At 40.9% G+C, this 21,938-nt stretch overlaps 1 long non-coding RNA gene and 1 pseudogene across 2 annotated transcripts in view; one reads left to right on the top strand and one right to left on the bottom strand.

The window, feature by feature from the left end:
- Positions 1-21,938, bottom strand: part of LOC117810354 — a 160,550-nt gene that overhangs the window by 49,716 nt on the left and 88,896 nt on the right. For both annotated transcript variants that reach the window (XR_004630756.1, XR_004630757.1), the window contains one exon: positions 14,334-14,455. This is a non-coding gene — a long non-coding RNA (uncharacterized LOC117810354). The remainder of the gene's footprint in view (positions 1-14,333; positions 14,456-21,938) is intronic.
- The window catches only part of LOC117810314, a 117,948-nt pseudogene that overhangs the window by 93,204 nt on the left and 2,806 nt on the right, over positions 1-21,938 (top strand).

Here is a 21,938-nt window from a genome sequence, read left to right as displayed (position 1 = left end):
AAGTATTCTTTGAAATGCATGCAGCATTTTTTAAATGTCCTACCTTTAGGGTTTAATTTGAAGCTCTCTTTTCATTTGAGGCAAGTCGATTGAAGCACCTCTTATCATTTTTTATGTCAGCACTGCTTATGAGGAATTTGAGGTCAGAACTGGATGGCTGTTGTGAATAAAAGTTGGTTAGCAGAGCTGTTAATAGTTATTTTTATTTTTAAAATTCCTCTCTCACAGCAGCTTTAACAGCCTGATTTTTCTTCTTCTTCCTTGTATTTTTTAAGACTCATTAAACTCAGTTTATGTATTTCATAGATGAACTTTAAACAAAGCTTTAAAACTATGAATCAGGACTTTCTCATGCAGTGATGAACTTGTCGTGCAAATTAGGTTTACGTCACTTCCACAAGGCTAAGCCTAAAGCAGCACCAGTGGTTCTGTTTAGCATTTAAAGCCTTAGGATGGTTCATGTTCCTTCACCTGTGTTGTGACTTCCCTCATCTCCAGTGAGTATGCTAATTAACATGTTTGTGTGTGCGTGTGTGTAGGTGCCGGGCAGCGGACAGGCGAGTGTGGAGAAATCCTTGAAGCAGTTTGCTCAGCTGGTGAATAACAAGGTGTTCCTGCTGACATTCATTCGCACTCTGGAGCTGCAGCGCTCCTTCTCCATGCGTGACCGCGGCTACGTGGCCTCGCTCATCATGACTGCTCTGCAGGGACGGCTGGAGTACGCCACAGATATCCTCAAACACCTGCTGTCGGACCTGATAGAACGCAACCTGGAGAGCAAGAACCACCCTAAGCTGCTCCTACGCAGGTATACCAGGGGTGTTATGTCACTGCAACATGCTGCTTTCAAACACTGATTACACTGTTCTTACAGAGAACATATCTGTTGTGTTATTTTCACGACTGGCATGCAAAAGCTCCAATGATTCTGAATGTGTGAAAACTATAGACTGTATAAAACATGAATGTAGCCTCTGAGACGTCATTTATTGGTTTCTGGAAAGACGTTCTGAGGTCAAACGATGATAGTTAGCATAGTGGAAATGCTGATTTAGACGTGCTGTGGGGGGCTTTTAGTCTCCTCGCAAACAGCTCCAACACACCTACCAGTCCTTCAACTCAGCTGTGCTCCTAATTATGCAACTTTATGCACAACATACCCTTAATTTCAACTTAAAAGATGCACCATAGGGGTGCTGCTGGCCTAGCGGTCTATGCGCTCCACGTATAGAGGCTATAGGTCTCTACAGAGGTTGCTGGTTCGACTCCTGGCCAGTCGACCATTTACTGCATGTCTTCCCCCACTCTCTACTCCCCGCGTTTCCTATCTCTCTTCAGCTGTCCTGTCAATAAGGGTGAAAAATCCCCAAAATGTATCTTTAAAAAAGATGCACCATAAAACAATTTCCCCAATGTGTACAATTAGATAAATGAGCTACGGCTGTAAACATGTTTTGGCTTTTGCAGCCAGCCTCAAGTGGACACTTTAGGAACTGCAGTTATTGCACTTCCTCATTGGCTTTGTTTTTTTAAAAACAGAGGATGCCACTTAATCAGAAGCAGCTGGCAGTTTACATATTTTGTACCTTCATTAAAACATGACTTAACAGATGGACATCATGTCACTGTCCTTAAAACTCTGGAAACACCTGTGGTACCTGTGTCCAAGCACAGAGACGCCCTCAGTGTCTGCTAGTTTTTAGTTAAAGAGCTCTCAGTTGAAAAAGTTCAACTTTCAGAACTACACCATGCTCGTCAATGTCACTTCTCCATCACAGACCAATACAATTCAAGAGGAGGTGGGACTTGTGATATCAACATTGTCTGTCTTTATATTGGAGGTCCACATGGAGGAGAAAATCATTACACTATTTTCCTGCTGGATGACTGGATTTCCAGTGGAAAAAAAAGACACAGCCCCTAAATTAGCTTCACCTAGATCATTCCTGCAACAAAATAAAGGGGTGCTTTGTAAACCCAGCTTGATGAGGTTGCTGGATCAGCTCAGTGATTAAAAACGTGTCACATGTGTAGAAGCTGTTCTCCTCAAAGTAGTGGTTCTGGGATCGACTCAAGCCCTCAGCCACTTTCTCTAGTATTGTATTTATATAGCACCCAATCACAACAAACGTTATCTCAAGACGCTTTACAAACGGAGCAGGTAATAGACCGTACTCTATTATTAACAAAGACCAAACATCAAGACAGAATACGATCCAGTCCCACCTTACAGACAGGACTCAGTCTGATCTCATCTTAATCCACCATGAGCAGAGCACTTTGCAGCATTTAGCAAGTTACAGTGGCAAGGACAAACTTCCTTTAACAGGCAGAGACCTCCAGCAGGACCAGACTCATGTTAGACAGCCATCTGCTGAGACCGTGTTGGGGTTGGAAAGACTCCATCCACTGTTCTATCGTCTAAAAACAGGCACGAAAAAATCCAAAAACCTTCACAAAAAGTCTGCAGCCTTTTTACTACTACAGGAACTAAATCTGAGCTCTTTTTGAAGGGTTAGCATGCTTAGCTTATCGTAGTGAAGTCATGCATGTATTTTGAGGCCAAAAAGACTATTTGTAGGGAGTATAAAAGACACAGGTGCATTCCAACATCTCTGCCCACTCTCTCCTCTGTGACCACAAATTTAAAACTAACAAATGTGACTCGGTCTCATCAGTGCTTCTCATATTTTGGCACAGATAATTCCTCCGTGTGCTGCTCTTTCCAGACGAGTTACCTCTCCTCTACAGCTGAGTAACAGCCGTAAAGCGTGTGAGAAACAGTCAGCCTGAGCGGACAGGTGAAAGACAGGAGTGGTAACAGTGATAGAGAGAGAGAGAGGGAGGGACCGTTGGAGGAAGAGAACCTTAATGGGGCAGAGTGAGTGCAGCGGCAGAAGCAGAGTCGTTGTCAGTCTGACTTATCCTCTGTGTGCCGCTCATGAAACATTCAGCTGTAGCTCACGTTTCTTCCCCTCCGTCACCTCTCCTCTCTCGCCTCTCTACCTCTTTTCTCCTACGACTCTGGTTATCTGCTGATTGTTTTCCCAGGGCTGAGCTCGGCTTCCTGAATCTTTCATGAGTTCCTTTTTTTCCCCTTATTTGAAAGAGAGGGCTCTCTCAATCTGAAGCACACTCATTAAATATAAGGATGAGTTCGCATGGGAGCAGACACAACAGGAACTTGTTAGCCTAAACATGCTGCTCTTGCGGAAATACACTCAAATTTAATGGTATGTTGTCAAGAGGAGAGTCAGGAAAGGTTGGAGTGAAAATGCAGGTAAGGAGTGACAGAGACAGCAGGTAAGGGAGAGAAAGAAACCAACGGATCTAAAGCTGCAGACTTTGGATAAGTTTCAGATTAGAAAGAGCTTAAACACCATTTGACGGGTACAGTTTCATGATTCAAAGGATTTACCATTGTAAATCACGAAATCTTTCCCATCTGCACTCGGGTTAAGCAGCTAAGTGTAGACAGAGAGAGGGAGAGAGGAAGAGAAAGAGGGAAAAGACTTGAAGATGCTCTCTGCACATTTATGTCATGACCCAAATATGTTCTGCACGAGCAGCACTTAACGTACAGTATATTCAAGTATGTGTCCTCAGAGACCAAGTGGCTGAGTAAGGATGTTTGAGCTCTGTAAACTCCTCATGTCATGCTTTTTGGCTCCAACAATGTCAGGCTCTCCTACGTCTTAAATTATAAAAGAATAATCAGAGCACTCCGGCTCTCTATGGGACATCTCCATCTGTAAAACACTGAGCGTGCTTTAGTCCAGCTTAGTCCTGGTTACGTTTATTTGTTTCACGTTTGTTTCGTCACAGAAAACAAATTTTTCTGGAAGTGTCTGAAGCCCCGTGAAGGTGATCATTTCCATTTTGTGCGCACAGGTTATTATCTTGTGTACTCAAGATAATCATCAAGTTCAACAACATGTACGTATTTATCTTGAGCACACGAGAAAATGTCCAGTGCAAGAACATTTCCTTGTGTGCTCAAGATTATAACTTGTTCCCTAGATATGATTATCTAGAGCCCCTTTCGTGAGACAGCAGGGGCTCTGTAAAATGCAAAGAATGTAAGGAAATTTAAACACATGTGCAAGTGTGATAGAAATAGAATTGAGTTAAAATGAAAGACATGATAAATAATGGAAAAAAGCCAGAGATATGTCCGGACCATGTCATGACCAGCAAGTGTGGTGCTAAAGAAGCAGATTTGCTATCAGCTAGGCCGTTGTTTACTTCCACTTTCTGAAACAGGAAATCCAGCGACACCTGACGAAGCATACTGCAGACCAGATCCAACAGAACAGACATACTACATACTACCTTCAGACGGAGTATGCAGTATGCAGTATGCAGTATGCAGTATGCAGTATGCAGTATGCAGTATGCAGTATGCAGTACAAACTACATTTGTAGGTCGTATGTAGCAGGTGGTTTCGAAAACTGCATGACATTCTTTGTTTGTTTTTTTGCACATACACAGTGAAAATTAAAAATTGATTAAATGAACAGTATAGTTTCTTAATGTCGTAGATATATTTACACACGCCATTTGTAATCCCCTCTGCTGTTCACTCTGTTACACCACCTCTGCTTCAACACTGACCCTGCTCTTTATCTACTATAACTACATACTGAACTTTGCATGTACTTTTACGTCACAGTAATTTTTGGGCACACAAACCGCCGACACAACAAACAAAACTAAAACAAAGCTGAGGACGTTCAGCAGCCATCTTTGATTCATATGGAGCTAGTTAACAGAAAGTACATATCTTGCCTCAGACAAGTGCTTGATGGAGAACTTCCTGAGGGACATTTTACACAAAGACAGATAGAGATTTGAGCCTGTCTGGTTGGATGAATGAATAACAAAATAATATGCAAACAAATATGATATAATTATCCATCACTTTAAAGACAAAGAACTGTTTCTTGAGTCATATTTTATTCAGATACATTATACTGGCCCATAAAATGTCACTGTATGACAAATAGTGCTAAATAAAGCTATAATATGTTTTAAAGAAGTACTTGCTATAAATTCCCTTATTTTTCTTACATTTCCAAGAGATTTAGCGACCTGTCCTCACACCTGATCTATCCAAGTGAGTTCATGATCAGCCTGAGCACCAAACATTCATGTTAAAGATTCATCTTTCTGTGCTCTCGTTTAGCTCAGTGGTTAAACTGCAGGTCCCATGTGCTGAGGATAAAGCCCTCAAAGCTGCAGCCCCTGTTTCTGACTCAAACCACTTTTATATCTCTCTCAATAAAGACATGAAAATGGCCCAAAACAGCATTAATACAAAATAAAAGACAGTTTCTTCTCTTCTTGCAGAACGGAGTCAGTGGCAGAGAAGATGCTGACAAACTGGTTTGCCTTCTTGCTGCACAAATTCCTCAAGGTAAGGTGAAATCTCCCTTGCTCCCCTTATCTCTACAGGTGTCAGCGTGATACACGAGGGTAATGCTTCTTAAAATATTAGCACTGATTTTCTCAAAGACCGCTGGGAATGTTTTTGTCAGAGCCGTCACTTTAAAAGTCTGATACTGATAAGCTGTGTGAACGCTGCAGCGATAATGCGTACCTGTGGGTCAAACATACGCTAGCTTTGCAATTCAAACAGCCAGAAAGCTCTTCTTTATTATGTTTGCTGTGTGATGCTCTCGCTACTGAGTCTCAAAGTCTGTGCTGATGAATGCAGATCTCTCTCCTCTCCTTCTTCTTTCTAATGTCTTATTTTCCTTCCTCCCACCTTTCATTCTAATCCCTGGGTTCTCTTCCAAAACAAAGGAGTGTGCTGGCGAGCCTCTCTTCATGCTGTTCTGTGCCATCAAACAGCAAATGGAGAAGGGACCGATAGACTCCATCACTGGAGAGGCTCGATATTCCCTCAGTGAGGACAAACTCATCCGACAGCAGATTGAATACAAGACGCTGGTGAGTCAGAAGCACATTGATGAAGGACGAAAAAAAGTCCAAGATTTAGTCTGCTTACATATTTGTATTTCTTCTGGCATACAGCTTTGACAGATTCAGGGAAATGTGGCGTGTGCACAAGGCTGTGGTTGTAATTTTATGAATGCTTTGAATACCTGGATGATTTCAGTGGCATGACGGCAGCAGATCATTACTCTAGGCATCGCCAGACGTCTGTCCTGTTAATCCTGGGGACATCAGGAAGAAGCCTCTCACTACAAAGACTGCCCAGTTTTCATTTCTTATTTCAGTAAATATAAATACGTTGCTTCATTATGATAGACGGCTGCTGAATCTCACAGGTAGGCTCACGCTTTGGCCTCTAGATCCCATTCAAATAGGATCAAACATCCCAACCACTCAAACTGAAGCAGGCTCCTCTGAATAGACAAGACTTAAACCCTCAATGGCCTTCCTCTACATTACATTCATGTCAGACACTGTGGCCTGAAGTGAATTATATTTCCTCATAGACCCATATCAATGCCACGTTGGGTTCAGTGTCTGGATAAAGTGCACCTCTGCATGCTAAAGCACCACACAAGCAGCCGTACAAATAGGATGGAGGTCGACTCGTGCTACAACTTAAAGTTCAGTAATGGGGTTGTCTGAGGTACATCGGATGTTCCCTACACCATTTTAAGAATTCTAAAGCTTCTGTGAGGAGATTTTAATGAGTTATGAAACAGACTGAAAATAAGAGTTGTCCAAAAAAGTGAACTAGACCATCATTGTGAGGATCAACCGTTTCTACAGAGACATTTTGAAAGCCTGTACCTGTTCTGCCATCTGGAAGGTCAGACTTTACTAATATTTTAGACTGAAGAGATGATTAATAAGTGAAGCATTTGACAGTGAAAAGTCAGCAGCACTTAAGCATGTACAGAACAAGATCAGCAAGTAGTTACAACACTCTTGTTTGCAGGAGGAGCAAAATATACTGAAACCAAAGTTCCTCACGGAAGCTTAAAGTTTGACAAATACCTGATGAGCTAGAGATAAAAGAAGTTAAAGAGAGGGGGAAGACATCAAATGTTGAAACTAAAAAATGCAGGTTAAAATTGTACCATGCAAAGAAGAAACTATACGTAAACATGATTCAGAGAAGCCAAAGAAGAGGGACTGACTGGCTTGTTATTGGCTCCCCTGCAGCCCCCAAAAACTTTTGGAGCAACATGAAATGAGTAAAGAAAAAAAGAGTAACGAGTCATCGAACTATGGAGCAGCTGAAATCCTGTAGCAAGGAAGAATATGACAACATATCACTTTCCAAAGCCAGATATTGTTTTCCTTGTTTCCGAAACATATACAGATTAGAAGAGGTGATGCAAAACGAAGGTGAACATGCCCCTGTTCTAACTTTTTTACAACGTGTTGCTGTCATCAAATTCAAAATGAGCATAGATTTTTTTAATAAAGGAATAACATTTATCGGTTTCAGCATTTTTTCTTTTCCTCAGGATTTTTTTCTATTGATTTTCAGAAATACATAAATATACAAAATGTGCTCAGAAAACTGCACGAGAAGATAAGCTGGATCTATCAGTAACCCATTCCTCATAACCCAACAGTCTAAATGTCCATATAGGAACTCCATACTGCAGAGGTTTAATAGAATAGTCCTGCAGTAACCAACGTTCAAGTGCTGGAGTTCCAACATTTACATTAAAAGAAACATGAGTTTTATTAATCCCAATGGGGGAAATACAATTTTTACTCTCTGGTGTTTTTTAATCATGCTACACACAGTTTTCTTTACATACACTCATGTACAAGCATGCTATGGACATGCACATATGGAAAGATGACAGAGGGAGAAGGCTGCAATCAAACCAGCGCCACCCGGGCAGTTGTGGATTCAATACCTTGCTCAAGGGCACCTCAGCAGTGCACAGGCAAATGAACCAGCACCTCTCCAGCCACTGGTCCAATGCCAAACTTGACCCTCTAGTTCCTATGGACTGAGCTACTGCCACCCTACATGATATGCTGTCTTTGCACTCTTTTGAATTAAATACAGAGTTTGAATTATTTGCAAACAATCAAAATCTAACATTTTCAAGTGTTTTGGAACAGTTTTGGATTTGGGATTGTGATAAAACGTGCTGTGATAGGGCCAGCAGTGTAAAGCAACATGCTTTCTTTTACCTTTATACTGAATAAGGCCGGCTGGGTGTCTCCAGCAGCCCGTCAGAATAAGATCCCCCCTCAGGCTTTAGCTGCAGAGCACAGGCAGCCAGCGACAGGATGACACCTCTCTGATATCCATGTCCGACAGTCTGGGCGGCTGTGTCTCATTACTTGTTTAATGTTCCTAGTCGAGCTGCACAGCCACAATCTGGAGGTGTGAAATTACATTTCTGGCCCAGATCCCTCTCCACCAGGACAGTTTGGTGAGAAGCAGGTAATGAAAGGACTTCTCTGGCAAGCAACACCTTTCTCTTACTATTACTAACCCCCTCTCCTCCTCTCTCTCTCTCTCTCTCTCTCTCTCTCTCTCTCTTTCTCTGTATCCTTGATCCCCAGACGCTGAGCTGCGTGAACCCAGACAATGAGAACAGCCCAGAAATCCCTGTCAAGGTGCTCAACTGTGACACCATTACCCAGGTAAAGGAGAAGATCCTGGATGCGGTGTATAAGAACATGCCATACTCACAGCGACCACGGGCTGCTGACATGGATCTCGGTGAGCATTTATTGGCTGCATTCACACTGTGAAAGAGTGATTTCACACCGCTAATTGTTGTATATATTCTTAGATAAAACAGACTTAAAATTTGCCATGGCACACAAAATGTTAGAAACAGGACAGGAGGCAAGCAAAAGGATGGTATGTCAGCGGAGATATCACAGCGTTTACCAAAGATGCATGACATAAACAAAGGGCTTAACATGACTTTATTTTGAAAACAACCCCTCCCCACACCTGTTTACACCCCTAACTGGCGCAGCACTCACCAGCAGTGACATTAAACCTCACTGACAGCTCACCTACTCTAAGGATTTACGCCCACAACATGTCATCTCACAGTGAATGACTCGGCCCAAATCCAGCTGACACGTACCTTCAAAAGGAGTAAATAAGATGCCTTGTAGGTAGCGGCTGATAGTGCTTTGGGTTTGTAGTTTTACACCTTAAGAAGCTTTCACAGGTCGGGGATTTGGAGGGGATCAGTTACTCCTTGTTGCTTTGGGCAGCTTAAATCCCCATGAAGACTTCGTGTCACTTGTTGTTTTGTTTGCACAGTTAATTTAAATGTTGAGGAGGAACGTACAGGAAGCTGCCTCTGTAGCATTTTAGCTTCTGCGCTTAAACACTTGAAAACAAAGATAATGTAACCTCAGCTGAAGAACAAATGATGGACAGCAGGCTTTATTGTCTCTTTCGCATAAATGCTTCTAAAAATGTTCAGGCACTCTGCCATGAAGTATTCCAAAGCTTATTCACACACATCCCTTACAGCGGGTAGTCCTCCCCGTCAGACGAGGGTGGTGGGAGGTGGGGAGAGAGTCTCAGGAGGCAGGACATGAGATCAAAAGTACGTTGCAAACGCCACAGTGTAATGTCTACAACATGACGGCCGATGAAGCAGCAGAGACCTACGCTTTGATGATAGTTTTAGCGCTTACATCAGAGCGGCGTGTAAACAGACGGATGTGCAGCCTTGATAATGTTTCTCCTTCTTCGACCTTGGATGTTTTTATTCATCCAGAATATTCCCTGCTGCGTTCTCACATCTCATCCTGACTTCTTGTGGAAATTTCACTTCAGAGCTGGAAGGAAAAAAGTCTTACAGATAAACTTTCAGCTGAGTTTGTCACACGTTCAGCTCATCCTGAAAATTTCAGGAAGTTTTGGGAATTTTGTGCATGTGTGAATACAGCTTATGTAACTTCCAGGCTCTTTGGATACAAACATTCACAAAAAATGCCCTACTTCACACATCAGCATTGATGTTGTCTGTGTTTTTCTACAGAGTGGCGTCAGGGCAGAACAGCTCGAGTGGTCCTGCAGGACGAGGACATCACCACCAAGATAGAGAGCGACTGGAAGAGACTCAATACACTCATGCACTACCAGGTTGGTCTAAAATTTTAAAACAATACAGCTGAAGCTAACACTTGTTATTTGGGCAGGAGGACCAACATGTGCAAGGACCTGAGTGGACTTTCAGACATTTGGTCAAATAATCACAGTTTAAAAAGGTCCAGGGTGCTTGAAAACTCTGGAAAATCTGCTCATGTATCCAAAGCGTTGTAAAGATTACTGCTTGTTGCATGCAGTAGTGTGACAAAAGCTTCCACAGTTCTTCCTGCACCTTCCCTAGGATGCAGCCCCAATAGTACCTTCCACTTGTATTGTATGTTTTGGATTTGGTAGCACATGTGACATGTGGAGACCTACAATGAAGCCTCCTTGAATGAAACCCCTGAAACCTAACACAGTGTTAGCTTTAAGAGCTCTAGGACATTAACAAACTCCTCCTAATGCTAGATAATGCAAGACGCAAGACAACTAAGCTGGTTTTGGATCCCACTTCCATCAAAATTGTGCAAAGTCAGGATTTTTGTCTTGTCAGATTTTCATGAGGCATTAGGAGTTTTACTTCTCCTGATCTGTTTGGGAACTTTGTAGGTGCCAGTGTTGTGCGTGAACGTGCAAAATGAACGTGTTCATAATTTGGTGAACAGTGAACTGAACCGCTCAGTTTGCAAAATATTCAGCTGACAGGTTGAAGAGATGTGCTATTATTATATAAGTTTTCATAGCTGCAGATTTTCATGTCTTTTACACCCAACACCTGTCTATGACTCTTTAGCAGAACACAGTAATTTATGCAGTTTAGTTTTTGTCTGTGATTAAGAGCTGGAGACTCAAGTACAGGAGGCTCTACTGTAAAATAATATAGATGCAGATCAAACAAAATTAACGTTAAATAGTTCATTTTTTGGCCCATGAACTTAGTTCAAAATGTAAAAAAAACAACTATGAATGTGAACTCGTTCATTTTAGACTTTATGAACTGAATTTTGAATGAGTTTAATTTTTTTGTGAACTTGCACAACACACTGGTGGCTGCACTGATTTCAAACCCTTAATATAAGACATGTCCAATATGCAATATCATGTTTTCGGGGCAACACCTTAAGGACAGGTGAGCGTGCACTCTGTGGATTATCACCAATTCTTCTTACTCATCATCCGCCATGTTTGTTTACTCTGAAGTAAAGTTTGATTGAAAGAGGTTTTGCAAGATTTCCAGTTTAGAGAGTCTGGACTCGAAATGGTTCATAAATGGAATCAGTTGGTGTCTGTGAGGTGTGCTGTGTTGGTCACATTGTTGCTGTCCACACACTTTAAGAACAAAACTGTTAAATCTGACATTATTTGTGAGGGGTCTCTTACATTTTCAACATCTGTTAAGATTTTTAAAATCTTAATATTGATGTTTTAACAACAATGTGACTATAAAGACATATTCAGTTCTTCAGTTTTTATCATGGCTGTGCTCTAGGGTTAAACATTTTGCAAAGAAACTGACAGCTGGGGTTTATATAAACTCAAATGTTACTCCTTTTCATCCCAGATAATGGTTAACAAATTTAATCTGTACGAAGTGAAGCAGAAAATACTCAAATTAAGATGTTTGTATAAGCAGAGTGTTCGTCATGATGGTGTGAAAAGTGACGTGAAGGAGTAATAAAGTTCCAGATTCAACAATCATTTCTCATGGGATTCAACTCTACAACTACTACTTATGACTCCTCCAGCAAACCTTGGATCTTTCTCACTTATGAAAAATGTCACCCACACTTCCTCACAGGAGTCACATCAGTTATTGTCAACGAAGGACGGAGTATTACTCATTCATATTCACACCATTCTCACTCCTCAGTCATTCAGCTGTTGCATCAAAGATCAGCTTTGAGCCAACTGTACCAAAACCACAGCCAATATTTCAGAGCAGAAAACGTACTGTTCAAACTTAGAGAGAGAAAAAGGCATGTTCACCCTCTTGTCTTTCATAAACAACTTCCCTCTCTCACTCTTTAATTTCTCTTCCAGGTGGGAAGATGTTTTCTCTGTTGCTAAGCTTTATTTATATTAGCTACATTTTATAGCTCATGCAGAACAAATGTGTGGATATTTATAAAGATGAAGATAACCTCACAGCGTCTGCCAACAGCAGCCACAGTATTTACCTGAGACGACTGCATGAAAGAAAGTTGGTTGATGGACTTTTAATGAGCCTCCGCTTCGATATTCCAGCATCAGTATGCTGTATGTATGCTGAATGACATCCATATGATGTATATGTAAGCTGAATCACATCCAAACAAACACTTCGACATATTCACGTACATTCAAGGATGAGTTTTAAATACAAGAAGGAATGCTTTCAGACATTTAAGCGGCTAAAATACTTCATACCTTGGAAATTTCTGACAACTGCTCCGTCCCAACGCTACCTGTGGAGCTTCAGTGTTCCCACAGGGTCAAAGAATGGAAAGATCGCTACTAGCACTTCCTGTTTTGCGATCAACCTGTTAATGTTCATCACACTGTGTTGAAGAAACACAAAAATATGATAGCTTTTAAGTAGTTTTTAAAAGGTACAGACAACGTTTTAATATTTTTTTAATCGACGTATGGGTTTGTGTCATGTTGACTTTATATAAACATGGATGACGCATCTCTATCTCCCGTTGTTCTCAAGTGAAGCCAAATACTCCCCACGAGCAACGCTGACTTTCTGAGCTGGTGACATTTTTTAACTAGAGTCACAGAACCATTTTTACGTATTTACGTCCTCCCCTCCCGCTAACCAAAACACACATTTTACTCATTGACAAAAACAACGAAAGGTCTGTCATGTCATGAAAGTCTATCATTTTAATGTATACACTTATGTTAGTCGAAAAGTCAGTGACTAGTGTGATAGTGTTAGTTGTATTTTCTCTTCTTCAACGTTTCTAGGAGCCGCATTTGTCAACTGAGGTGTCAATCATAGTGTTAGCCCAGTAAGCATCACATAACTTATTCAAAAAGAACACCTGGGCATAAATCAGCATGAAAAGAATGAACTATGACAGAAAACAGGTTTGAGAAACATTCATGTGACAGGTTTTTTTGTTGTATACTTTAATCCAACATGGAGGCAGGCTTTATGACTTATGTTGCATTCACATCAAACCAAACGGTTGCGTAATTCACGAGAATGGGATGTGTTTACTCGCTTGATTCGTGCGTCAAAACCGCATGTACATGAGTGCCCAAGATGCTAATTTTCTAATTGCTAATTTCTTGAGGGGGGATGTCACCTCCACACCAGTCTGTTGTCTACATTGACTACATTGAATGGGGAAGCCAGTAATGCTAAATGGGGGCAGTGCTAACTTCCTAGTACGATCGATAGCTGGACCTGAGTGATAGACAAAGGTTTCACAATTTACTAGATAATCCGACCTCCTCACTCACTTTCAATCTCCCGTTTATTCCTGATTTCCATAAAAACAAGTAGAGTCAGTTCGGGAAAGCCGCACAGTGATGTCATCAATTTGTCTGATATATTCCAGATAAAGGAACCTCTCCCGGTCCGTACGTCACATCATGCGTCATCTGCATGCTGATTGGCTGTCGTGGCGTAAATGATTCACTGGAGTTCAGACTTTCTAAACTCTTTCAAATTAGTTTGCGCATATAATTTGCGTCATTCTCGTCTATTCATTGACTTTACTGTAATTCTATCACGTGAATGAATGCCCCATTATACCTGAAACAGTCAGTAGCTTCACTTTAAGGGAGCGGTCATGTCGTACATCCTTAACATGGTGCATAACATGCCCAGATTTGACTACGGTATGACTCAGAAAAAGGTGAATCACTAGGCTGGCCAAGTCACAATAATTAACTTTAGTCTCTATCAGTCCATAGTTATTCATATTATTATTGTGATTAGTAAATATTGTCACGTCATGCTTCATCGTAAGGGAGCACTGATATTGGGGGGGAAAAAAACTAAATCCTTTCAGTAGGAATAAAGTTCTGAAAGTGTTGAAAGTTTTATGTTTGATATTTTGTTCGACTTTGAGTTTGAAGAATTCAATCAACAGATCCATACTTGAAGTTTCCTCCTTTTGTTAAGTCAAAGATTTTGTGACGCTCTCTGTATTTTTATTAAGATGGAAAATGTAAGAAGGAGAACATTTCATCCATCAGAGACATTCAAAACCTCTGAATCATAGTTTCACCATCATCTCAAATCCTTCTTCAGATTCCAGCCATGGTTACTTTGTGACCACCACACTGCTTATCCTTTAAAATAACAGCCAGGCTTACCTTTGTGTTGCAGGTGTCAGAGCGCTGCGTGGTGGCCTTGGTGCCCAAACAGATGTCCTCTTTCAACATCCCCTCCTCGGCCAGCTTCCCACGTAGCATCAGCAGATACGGTCAGTATCACACTGTCAGAGAATACAAACGCTTTATATTCACACAGCACTGCTGCACCATCTGTTACTGTCATTCATGAGTCTGTTTGAGAGCACATGAGCACAAACTGTCACACATAACAACACATTAGAGATGCAAAATAAGTCTAAAAACATCAAACCGTCGAGAATAAAGAAACATTCTGTCACATTTAAAACAAGCCAATATTACTCCATCTGTTTCCACCAGCAAATTAATTATGGTTATTTAAAAAATAGACACTCTGTTGTATAAAGAGCCTTTCAAACCACTTGCTTAAATTTAGATTAATTCAAACTACATCCTGAGCCCTGTTCATAAGTAATCTGAGTAATTAAGTAATAAGGATTGAAGATTATTGATTGACAATCTTGTTTTTTTATCCAGATTTAAGATGGAAAGGGATGAAAAATATGTACCAAATCATGCCAGGACAGGAAATGGGTCTCATGACCAATGCAACAATGGCTTCAGCCTCTGTATAAGGTGTCCGCTCCATAAACTGAGCCAAACAGGCACCTCAGATTGGGATTACTTTGATACAAAAAAATAAAATGATCCTAATCCAAGCAGAGGGCTGGATTTTAAGAAAACAGAAAGTGATATATCTTTAAACTTGTCAACAAAACTATGTTTTACACAAAGATGTTGGTACTTGAGACTCTTTTTAAACATTTTCTTTTAAAGTGTTGAATTGCTGAGTAACATAAATGTAGACGGAGTAGTTTCACCAAACTATGGAGCTCCTTTTGGCTCCAACATGCTTTCTTCTGTTCAACAGAATCCTATTAAGTACTCTACAGCCACCTTTGTGTTTTTATTGGTAGAAGAAAATACACTGTTGTAACTAACTGTGGGATAGTGTTGCTGCTTCAGAGGGATAAATGTTGTAGCACTGATCTAGCTAGTAAAGCATGACATGGTGAGCTCAGTGTTGCCAACTCCTCAGTGAGGAAAGTAGCTATTGGCTGTCCTAAAAGTTGCTAGTAGTCGCTAAATGACATCATCATTTAATTTGCATAACCAGAATTGTTGTGGACGCTGTAGGAAAAACGTGTAACGTTGAGGGGGAGACAAAAGGAGGGTAAAAAAACACCTTAAATATGTTTATAACTACACTGAAGAGCCTACAACAAATCAAAGCACATTACATTTTTCAACTATAACATTTTCAAGATGTTTATTGTTTACAATCTACATTAACTACCTAAATAGACCAATAAGAGACAGTAAGTGGGATCAGCCAGCGGTGTCTTTGTTCATGCGTGATACATTTGCAGTCTGGATGCTGAGGGGTGAACGTCTCATGCTCTGAATGCAGGTAGGAGGGACTCACAGCAGCATCCACTGCTTGTTGAGAAGAGTAAGAACGATACATGCTTTCACATCAGTTTCCAAAAGTCTCCATTTAACACCAGAAAAGTCACTAGATTTGTCGCTTGTTGCTTTTATGAAAAAGAGTTGCTAGAGGGGTCTGAAACTCGCTAAATTGGCAACACTGGGTGAGCTGCAGTTACTCTACAGAAAATCAATTTTCACAAGAGAAACTGACTTTGTTTCATGAATTGTCATGTATTTTTATGTATTTCAGCCTAGCTTGTTACAAACCAACACAACATGGGGCGCAACCCTCAACTCTGACCAGCAGAGTGTACCAAAAATACAAGTCCCAGTGTAAGACTCATAAAGATACATTAAAAAGAGCTTCCCACAGTCAGAAAAGAAAATCACAGGCAAATAACGACTAGTAAAAACTATCACTTTATAGGACTTGAGGCGCTCCATGTCAAATAGCTTCAATCTAGAACATAAATAAAATATGCATTCAGAAGCAAGTATTATGATCTTGTAACTTGTGTGGATTTTGGCGCCCCCTGTGGACAAAGTATGTGTATATAGTCCCATTAGGGGTACTAGTAGTCTGAATCTGCTAATCATTTAATATTTGCTAATTAATCAGTTCGATCAAATCCAGTTCTTCTTCTAAAAACAGGAATAGTGAGCTGGATTATCTGATAAAAAGTGTATTTTGAGATAAAAAACTGGACCCTAGATTCATCCCATCTCTAAAACTACTGATCACGCTGACATTTTGAATTTAATTTTAAAGGTTTCTTTCATTAAAAACGAGCCAGATGTGATATCAAACACGAGGACAACAAGAGCAGAGAACACAAAACACACAGAGGGACAGAAAACCAGCACCACAGCCTGAATAGAATCCAGCTTTTATTGAATGGAAGCACGTCTGTAGCATTACTATGGCAACCAATGAAATAATGACAGTATTTCACAGTCTAAACACACACATGCGCGCGCGCACGCGCATGTGTGTGTACGCACGCACACACACACACACACACACACACACACACACACACACACACACACACACACACACACACACACACACACACACACACACACACACACACAACCTGCTCACAAAGAGGACAGACTGACAAACTGATCATCAGAGGAGATACTCTATTCAAATTGATGTTTTCTTCACGTCTGTTATTAAAATTCGAAAGGTGTGGACGTTCCCTTCCGCTCCACCCCGACCAGCCCGGACAGCCCACACTCCCGAGTGCCCATGCTTACCCCTGACCTGGAGAGCGGGGTAAAAGTTTGGCACCTGGTGAAGAACCACGACCACGGGGACCAGAAGGAGGGCGAGCGAGGCAGCAAGATGGTGTCAGAGATCTACCTGACGAGGCTACTCGCAACAAAGGTGAAACACGTGACGAGTACTGCAGGAGACAGACGCGAGGCTTTGACTTCTTTCATTATTCAGTGTTTCTTTAGTTATATGACTGATTAATAGAAACTAAACCCTGAAGACAGCACGTCTGACCACATCTCAATCACTCAGTCAATCTGTATTTATATAGCACCAAATCACAAAAAATGTTATCTGAAGGCTCTTTACAAACTGAGCAGGTCTAGACCGTACTCTATGTTATATCATTAACAAAGACCCCACATCAAGACAGGATAAGATCCAGTCCCATCTTACAGACAGGACTCAGTCTGATCTCATCTTAATCCACCATGAGCAGAGCACTTTGCAGCATTTAGCAAGTTACAGCAGCAAGGACAAACTTCCTTTAACAGGCAGAAACCTCCAGCAGGACCAGACTCATGTTAGACACACATCTGCTGAGACCAAGGTGGGATTTGGAGAGAGGGATAGAGGAGATGAAGAGAGAGAGATGATAGTGGTGAGACCGATAGTAGTAGTTGTAGCAGCTTGAACATCTGTGTCAATACTTGGATGGAACGGCACAGTTCTTACAGCAAGGTGAAGTTGTTTTTTTTCTGATAGGATTTTTATTTTTATCATATAACTCTTCATGTGTATTCAAAACTTTAGATATAAAATTGACTCTACAAGTAGAAGCTAGAGAAAAGAAAAAAATATTTACAAACAAATCACATTGATAACCTTTCAAACATTGAATATGGCTCATGTTTTTTGGGTTCTTAGCCTGGGTTTTCTGGTTTGCGTAATCTCTAAAACTTGCAGCTCTCTCCTTTGTCAATGTTTCTTTGTTTAAAAAGCAAGAAGTTTTGCTTCTATATGCTAACTTAACAGCTACAGTCATGTTTTTGTGAACAAATGATGCAAAACCAAACCACAACTGATGAGATTTTTTGTAACGATATAAAAAGATGGACGACATGCCTCTCGTCTTCTCTCATTGTACAAAACGAAGCCAAAATATTGCGTCTAAAGGCGCTGACATTTTGTGCTGGTGGTATAATTTGCCAAGACAGAAGTGGTCTTACTGGTGGGGCTGTGGTATTGACGTCACACCTCTTCTGCTAATCAAAACCCTTACCAATGAAATGACAAAGATTCATGATGTCATATCCCCTCTTTTTATTATCAGCTAACCAATTAAAACTAAACATCTCCAAAAAATAAACACAGACATAAATCAGAATGATAAAAACATCCTGTAACAAAAAAAGCATGTTTAAGAATAGTTTAAAAGATTCACCCATGTCCCGTCTGTTAACATGGAGGAGGCATGATTTAAGCCAGATACTGCGACCAGCCCCCAGGGGGAGCTCTAAATGTTTTTGCTTCACTTTTGTGTATCTGTCACGTTGTCCATCTTTATATACAGTCTATGTTATTACCAAGTTGACTCTTTATCTGCCTCTGAAGGTAACTTTGAACAACATGAACTCAGAAGTTAAAGAGAAATCTTTCTTTTCACTTTCTAAACATCATTACAACAAAGCAGAAGCACTACAGGTTTAAACCCTGACTCTCTTCTTTCAGGGCACGCTGCAGAAGTTTGTGGACGACCTGTTCGAGACTCTGTTCAGTACCGTGTGTCGGGGTACCGCTCTCCCTCTAGCTATCAAATACATGTTTGACTTCTTGGACGAGCAGGCGGACAGACACGGCATCCACGACACGGACGTCCGGCACACCTGGAAGAGCAACTGGTGAGAAAGTCATCCTCATCACCTTCACTGTGACTGTACAGCTTCAACAAATCTGAAGCCGGTGCTTTAGATTTTAAATACTCTGAGCCCAGTGGAAGTTGGTGAATTATTCAACCATTAAAGCCATTCCTTTGTTTTATGCTTCTCTTTGAAGAACTTCTTAACTTTGATTTTCTTGCTCAATGTCTCTAACTCTTCTGTCTAAACTCAAATAACATCTTTCATGATCTTCTAAACTCCATTTGCTTCTTGTTCTCATAACTCGAGTCAATTTAGAAAGTCAATACGAGGGAGATCAGAAGGAAACACTCTTAATGTGAATCATTTTAGTTAAATTTTCTTTGTCTTCTTCACTGTTCTGTTATCATTGTCTGCAGCCTTCCCCTGCGCTTCTGGGTAAATGTGATCAAGAATCCTCAGTTTGTGTTCGACATCCATAAAAGCAGCATCACAGACGCCTGTCTGTCTGTGGTCGCCCAAACCTTCATGGACTCCTGTTCAACTTCAGAGCACCGTCTGGGCAAAGACTCACCGTCCACCAAACTACTCTATGCCAAGGACATACCACACTACAAGAGCTGGGTAGAAAGGTGTGTATGTGTGACGCTATGTGTGTGTGTGTGTGTGTAAGCATGCAAAACAAATGTCCTTCATAAAGTTGGAGAGGTTATTGAATTCCCAGAAAATGGAGGACTCTTTGCTCGTCGTCCTTTTGTCTCAGGGTTGGTTAAGAGTCTGTGTTTATGGTGATAGTGAAGTCCTTTGGCTATAAATAAGATTAGGATGGTTATTTGTGTGACGAGGGTTGGCCACAATACCTTTGTTTATGCATTAAATCAGGGGTTCCCAAAGTAGGGAGTAGGATCCCCTGGGGGGTCGCGAGACACTAAAGGGTGTCACGAAAAGTCTTCCAGGATTTTTTAAAATTTATTTTTAAAGTAATCTGAAATAGCATATTGTACCCATAGTTGTAAATATATAGACAAACGCATCAGTAGCAGCAGGTTAATTCATAACTGCACAGGAGACACAGCCACATGTGCTTGTATGTAGGCTCATTTTCTGCAGACTAGCTAAATGAAGTATGAAGCAACATTTCATTACATTGAGTGACAGTGGGGGTTGTGAGTCTTTGGCACCTTTATTTCGGGGGTTGCAACCTGAAAAGTTTAGGAACCCCTGATGTAAACGTTGGATCGACAGCTGTAATTTATCACCTACATCAGGGGTTCCCAAAGTGTGGGCAGGGACCCCCTGGGGGGTCGCGGGATGTCTTACATTTTTTATTTAAGTTATCGAAATTTACTTATTTTACCCATTATTGTTAAAATATAGACAAAAGTAGTAGTTACATTTGAAATAAAACCCTGAAAATAAGTACATTTCCTTAGTTTTCTGCCTTTCTTTGTTGCCAGGTGACTCCTAAAGTTAGGATTAGGGTTAGCTAACAGTTCATTAACAAAAGGATCAGTAGCAGCAGGTTAATTCAAAGCAGCACAGGAAACACAGCCACATGTGCATGTAGGTAAACAAATTTTTAAGTATGAAGTAAATGAAGTATGAAGCAACATTTAACCACTTGGCGGGACAGTGGGAGTCACAAGTCTTTGGCACCTAAATTATGGGGGTCGCAGGCTGAAAAGTTTGGGAATCCCTGCGTTAAATGAGGCTTATATTGGGTTATATTAACGGTTTAAAGTTGTACAACTGTGGATACATGGAAAACTCCAAATATTACGTCTCTGTCTTGACATTTTTAACATAAAAATGTCATGTATGATAATGAATATATATATTCTTTGTGATAATGACAGTTTTAATTGAATCTTATCTTACTGACAGGGGATGTAATTGAATTGTGGTTTCCCCCAGGGCTAAATTTGAGGTCCTACACCTCTTTGAAATGTTATCAGGAGACATGGCATCTACCGTCACCGCTATGCAGATGACACACAGCTCTACATCGCTGTGTCTCCTGATAAACCGGGGCCCATTGACCCTGTTTTAAACAATATTTTAGATATTAAGTCATGGATGGCAGTTAACATTTTACAGCTAAAGGACCAAACTCAGTTGTTAATACACATGCAAGAGAACGATCCTATGGACATGCACTAATGGAGAGATGTCAGAGTGAGAGGGCTGCATAGATAGAAATGCCCCGAGCACTTCAGAGTTCAGTGTCTTCTGGTACCTCTTCAGCAAACAGACGCAATGTCCAGGTACTGAGGTGCTGCTGTCACTTAACAAAGCATGAACACACAGCAGAGCGTTACTTTTAAGGCAGTTCTCCTCTACTATAAAGCTTGGTGACTTTGTATATTTTTGCTCTTCCTTGTTCTTTTTAAATGAGATGAGTGTTGTGTAGTTTACAGAGAGAGATGTTTTGTTAATTTCTTCCTGTTTATCTACAGTGTTATATTTAACACTGTAATTGTGCGTCTCACAATCGTTTTATCGTTTGGTGAAATGGATCTGGTGCTTTGTTGTTGCAGCTTTAGGGACAAATTAGGAGCGCTCGGTTTAGTGCAACAGACCTCTTTTTTATGCAGTCATGGCAGATCTCTCAAGTGCAAGTAATCAAGCAGCCCTAAGGGTCTGAAGTGACGGTACTAATGAGTAAATCTTAAGTTAACATTCGTAGAGCTAAATGAGAATTTGCTGTTGTTGTAGAAACAGAGTGCTGGTGTGGTTTGAAGCTTCCTGTGATTTACTGACACCTTTAAAATGGGATACTCTTTGTCTTTTCACAGCTAAATACTGATGCTATCAGAGGAAAAAGCTCTGCGTGCAAGGCTATGCCCTTATCTTTGACATTGTGTGTGTCCTATCAGGTACTACGCTGACATAAACCGCCTGCCTGCCATCAGTGATCAGGATATGAATGCGTATCTGGCTGAACAGGCTCGCCTTCACTCCAGTGAGTTCAACATGCTCAGTGCCCTCCACGAGATCTACGCCTACGTCAGCAAGTACAGTCAAGAGGTGAGGCCAGTGTGACACAAACGTGCT

Source organism: Notolabrus celidotus, chromosome 1 (genome assembly GCF_009762535.1).
Source record: "Notolabrus celidotus isolate fNotCel1 chromosome 1, fNotCel1.pri, whole genome shotgun sequence".
NCBI classification, from domain to species: domain Eukaryota; kingdom Metazoa; phylum Chordata; class Actinopteri; order Labriformes; family Labridae; genus Notolabrus; species Notolabrus celidotus.
Note: the sequence above shows the minus strand (reverse complement) of the source record. Positions and strands in the feature narration are given on the sequence as shown.